Source organism: Archocentrus centrarchus, chromosome 11 (genome assembly GCF_007364275.1).
Source record: "Archocentrus centrarchus isolate MPI-CPG fArcCen1 chromosome 11, fArcCen1, whole genome shotgun sequence".
Classification (NCBI taxonomy): domain Eukaryota; kingdom Metazoa; phylum Chordata; class Actinopteri; order Cichliformes; family Cichlidae; genus Archocentrus; species Archocentrus centrarchus.
The window spans coordinates 24,406,602-24,412,601 of NC_044356.1; positions in this window are offsets into that span (position 1 = coordinate 24,406,602).

The window sequence follows — 6,000 nt, forward strand, 5'->3', positions numbered from 1 at the left end:
GGGAAGGGTCTGGAAAAAAATATAAACAAAGTTAATCTTTTTACACCTGAAGTACCAATATACAACAGAGGAATACACCATCAGCATAGAATTACACTATATTGCCAGAAGTATTCACTCACCCATCCAAATCATTGAATTCAGTTGTTCAAATCTCTTCCATGGCCACAGGTGTATAAAATCAAACACCTATGCAGACTGCTTCTACAAACATTTGTGAAAGAATAGGTGGCTCTCAGGAGCTCAGAGAATTTCAGCGTGGTACCTTGATAGGATGTCACCTGTACAACAAGTCCAGTTGTGAAATTTCCTCACTGCTAAATATTCCAAAGTCAACTGTTAGTGGTATTATAATAAAGTGGAAGCAATTTGGAACGACAGCAAAATGGAAAAAATCACAGAGCAGGGTCAGCGGATGCTGAGGTGCATAGTTTCATTTTCCAACTTTCTGCAGAATCAATCGCTAACTTCATGTGACCCTCAGATTAGCTCAAGAACCGTGTGTAGAGCTTCATGGAATGGGTTTCCATGAGCGAGCAGCTGCATCCAAGCCTTACATCACCAAACGCAATGCAAAGTATCCGATACAGTGATGTAAAGCACGCTGCCACTGGACTCTCAAGCAGTGGAATCATGTTCTCTGGAGTGACAAATCACACTTCTCCATCTGGCAATCTGATGGATGAGTTTGGGTTTGGCAGTTGCCAGGGGAACGGTACTTGTCTGACTGCATTGTGGGGGAGATTATGGTGCGGGGTTGTTTTTCTGGAGTTGGGCTCGGCCCCTTAGTTCCAGTTCCAGGAAAAAGGAACTCTTAATGCTTCAGCATACCAAGACATTTTGGACAACTTCATGCTCCCAACTTTGTGGGAACAGTTTAGGGATGGCCCCTTCCTGTTCCAACATGACTGCACACCAGTGCACAAAGCAGGTCAATACAGACATGGATGATTGAGCTTGGTGTGGAAGAACTTAACTGGCCTGCACAGAGTCCTGACCTCAACCTGATAGAGCACCTTTTGGATGAATGAGAGTGGAGACTGCGAGCCGGGCCTTCCCATCCAACATCAGTGTCTGACCTCACAAATGCACTTCTGGAAGAATGGTCAAAAATTCCCATAAACACTCCTAAACCTTGTGGAAAGCCTTCCCAGAAGAGTTGAAGCTGTTATGGCTCCAAAGGGTGGGCTGGCTTCATATTAAACCCTATGGATTATGAATGGGATCTCGCTCAAGTTTATATGATGTTTAGGCAGATGAGCATTTAGCTTATTAGGATCTATCAGAAGCATAGATCACACCAACCACCATAGTTATAAATACTAATTACATAGTCACAAAAGGTTTCATCCTTTACATCATTATTATCTGCCTTTGTTGTCAGTGAGTTGGTATACAAAAGTGGCTATTTCAAGAAGTGGGTTTTGACATGTGACAGTAGGAAAAATATTGATGCAAAGACTGGAAGACAGAACTCCTCCATTTAGAAAATTGTTGCATGAACTTGCTTTTGTTATTTATATGGGGAAGTTGCAATCTAATGACTTAAAAATGTCACCATAAATGCAAAGAGTCCCAGGTTCTGCAATATTTGGACTGAATTTGACTTAATTTGTGTCTACGGATAATGATTGATTTTTTTTTTCTTTTCTCTGGTCTTGTTTTCACTACTGTTTTTTTATTTATTTATGTATTTTTACTTTATTTAACAATCCCACATTAATGAGTTGTGTTTTGTGATGTGGCTATAATTGATTTATTTTACATTTATTATTATTTTTATTTATTTATTGTTTCAAATACATGTATTCCTTCTCTTGGCTAAGCAGTGGATTGTCTACCAATTGGAAGGGCAGTGGATTGATTTCCCGGCTACTCCATTCTGCATGTCAAAGCATTCTTATACAATATACTGAGTTACAAGGTACTTAGGTATAGAAAAAAAGCTCTTGTTTTAAAGTTATAGTGTGGATATAGTATGCATGTTTTAGATACAGAAAGTGATGTACTTTGAAACTTCTCTGTTATTTAGCATGATTAATATTGAAGCTATTTAAATCTAATTAGGATATTTATATTTTGTAGGGTTTTTTTGTTTGTTTGTTTGTTTTTTGTTTTGTTTTGTTTTGTTTTTACGGTTGATGGCAGACCAGTTCTATTATGTTCCTCCTTTTTGTTTGCTGACATTTTGGACTTGTACTGAGTATAAATAATAATAGTAATAATAAAAAAAAAATTGCAGACTTCAACAAGTGAATTTGCCTTTTTTGATGTGTGTGTGTGTGTGTGTGTGTGTGTGTGTGTGTGTGTGTGTGTGTGTGTGTGTGTGCGTATGTTTATAATACCTTGTGGGGACAATTTTCCTGACATATACTACGTTGTGGGGACCAATTGCTCCTTGTGGGGACTGGAACCTTGTCCCCACAAGGGGAAACCCTGTTTTTGGGTCAGGGGTCAGAGTTAGGGCTAAGGTATGAATTGAGTTTAGGTTAGGGTTAGGGTTAGGTATGTGATGGTTAGGTTTAGGAAAAGGGTAAAGGTAAGGTTTAGGCTGTAGAAATAAATGGAAGTCAATGGAAATTCCCCACAAAGATAGCAAAACACACTTGTGTGTGTGTGTGTGTGTGTGTGTGTGTGTGTGTGTGTGTGTGTGTGTGTGTGTGTGTGTGTGTGTGTGTGTGTGTGTAACATGTAACATCTGTTATATGTTGAATTTCATCATCAGAGCTGAAGGCGAACATGTCACTGTGCTGTAGATGTGCAGATGCTGCATGAGAGTCTCAACCTTGCATACAGGAATGCCACATAAATATGATATGCCTGATTCTGAAAGTCCTGTGTGAGGCCCGTATTTGCAAATATTTATCTTGTGTGCCAAGATTCAAATTCACATGTACTGGTTAACAAGGTTGCAGCCGGTCTACAGAAACGTAGAAGCTGAAGCAAAATATTTTTATTATGCGTTCTAGCAGGAGAGCTGGAAGGAAGGTGTTTTCTTTGTTTGTCACTTCTTCTTTGTTCCACACTAACAAATTATTTGTGGGTACACCTTTCTCTGCAAATAAGCCACATAATAAAGCATGAAGACCTCAGTGCCTTGAGGCTTGTGTTTTATTTGAAACTTTTCCACTTGTGAGCAGCAAGTAATTGATTCACACCTACAAGATGACTGTGCAGGACACATTTCTTAAACAGGATCCTGAAATACGACTTTTCACTAAGGCTCATATTTCACACACTTTGTTTAAACTATTACTTGACATCCCATTCTTACCTTTGCTTTCTTGATACAGTTTTTGACACATATTTTAAAATTTGAAGGTGACCTATTAAGCTCATTTACAAATCCATTCAAAATAATATTTTTTAAATCTCTGGCTGTGCCTTGGTGCATCTCCTCACTTTATGTACTGTCTGAAACAAGACATTTTAGCTCATTTTACAGTCAACCAACTTTCTTCTGATTGGCTGCTTCTCTCAAACCAACCATATTAAGGATATCTGCTCTGAGTGACATCAGACAGAGCCAAAGCATAATAGAGCCACTTGTAAATTATCTGCTGCCAATTTCCCTGAATTTGTTGTGGGGTTAATCTCATAAAAGTCTTTTGTTTTGTTTTATCCCTTTGTTGCCTTTGTGAGACACTGTTAGCACCTTGAGGTAGAGTTTTGGTGCAGAGCTCATTTTGGCAGCTTTAAACTTGACATAAAGTGAAGAGGAAAGAATGAACAAAGCGGAGGCACAATCAATGTGAACATTTTCCATTACTTTCATGCAGGGCTGAAAGTAACCAGCGTCATGACTCCCCCGAAAATTCATGCAGTACTTTTAGTGAGGGCAAAGTCTGTACTGGCAAGGCTCCAGCATAAGTAAATCCCACACTTCTTGGCAACAGAAATCTCTGCATAGCTGAAATCTTGCCCACTCTGTACAGATTTTGTACCCTTGTTTTCTTATATCCTACATTACTGGTTGCAAAATCCATGCAGCCCCCACTCTAGTAACCGAGGGAAAAAAAGAGGAACTTTGTTCTTCATAACCCTCATTAGTTGAAGTGTTATACTGTAGCACAGGGGGGCTGATTGCCTGAGCAATACTGTTTGTTAATCTGATCATGTTTGTGTTTGTAGCCCAGCAAACAAGCTGCCATAAGCAAGCTGAAACAGTGAGCCAGACCTAGCTCTTCCTCCCCCTTCAACACCTCCCCCACCCCCCCCCCCCCCCCCCCCCCCCCCCACACACACACACACAAACACACACACAGGCTTCTCCCAGGCTAAATAATGACGATCGGAGGCACATAGCTTAGGTGATTAATTATCCATGTCACCAGATGGGACGATGAGGAAAAAAAAGTCAGATTTTCTTTTTTTTTTTCTAAATGCATTGTGAGGATTCGATTGGGGTAATGACAGCCATATGTTGACAGATGACCACAGGCTAGTATTAATCAGAAATACAGATATGGGATGTTACCAGGACAGACGACTGCATCTGTGTGTGTGTGTGTGTGTGTGTGTGTGTGTGCGCGTTTGTGTAACTCAGTCATAACCTTTAGGAGTATTTAGACCTGCAAACAAGAAAACAAACAGATTTGAGCTAACTTTAGATTTTTCATTTTTAAATATATTCAGAATTTTATAGTTCGGACTCTAGCGGGATATTTTTAATCTACCTACTAATGTAATAACCAATTTATCACATGCAGTTAATGCTGTTGCAAATGATTCAAAAAGTAACCAGTCAAATTCTCCTTTTGATCATTTAAGCAGTTCCTTTTCCACTAAGGCCCAGCCTAGCCTATCAAAAAGGTCTTAACTGTATCTTTTTAACCAATTTAGAGATAGCCTAAAGTGAAAGAATAATGGAAACTGTTCTACCGAGTGAAAAACAGCCTTTTATAGAAGAAGTAGTAAGTCTTCTTCTGTAAATGCCATCTGTATGAAACTAAGGGGTAAAATAAAGCACTTTAGCTAAGAAAGTATGACAATTTTAATTAATTAATTGGCTCTTTTTGTCTCTGACAAGTTGTGGTTGAAAAGACTGAAACCAGAAGGATTGGATCTTGCCTCAGGGATGCTGGGTATGCACTGGGGACCACTTATGTAGTCTGGTCAGGCGGAGACTGGTTCAGGTCATTTTATCCCTCATTACATGGTTATACATGTCAAATATTTCCACCCTGGAGCCCCATCATTTTTCTTTTGAACCCTTTTCAAAAAATTCAACTAAAATCTAAAACACCTTCCCTGTGAGAATAAATGTGAGTAAAGTCAAAGTGCAAGGACACTGGATTAGTTTAAGATTCCTTCTCATTATTAAAGAGCAAGTTTATGTTTTTTGAAATTATATGTTATAGATGGAACAAAAACATCTTGACATTTATATCACTGATCACAAGACAGCTTAACCTTCACTACCTCCTACTAAATAGACCAATGTACTACTACTACTACTAAAAAAAAATAATAATACGCAAAAGAAAATGGAATGTTTGTAGAAGCGGTCTGCATGCCTAGGTGCTTGATTTTATACACCATGGAAGTGACTGGACCATCAGAATTTAATGATTTGGTTGCGTGAGTGAATACTTTTGGCAATATAGTGTATAAGCAGAGGCAAGGCCATTCGGGGCTTTGTATGTGATTAATAAATTCTTAAAACAAAATCTAAATGTCACTGGAAAGTCAGTGAAGAGAGGCAAGAATAGGGGTCACAAGCTGCTTTATGTTAGCAGCTAAGCAACTGTGTTTTGGCCCAACTGAAAGTCTGAGCGGGGCTGAGTGGTGCAAGTGAAAAGTAGGTTACAATATAACTAGATGGAAAAAGCTCAAGTTATTGACTGATAGTATTGGTTTAATTTTAGCAGTGTTTCTTAGTTGAAAGAAACTGGACTGAATGAGTTTTAAAGACATAAAATTCAAAATTTAATTGCTGGAAAAAATAACGCGAAGATCCGATGATATTGTCAGTTAATCATTTGCAGGATGCATTTAACA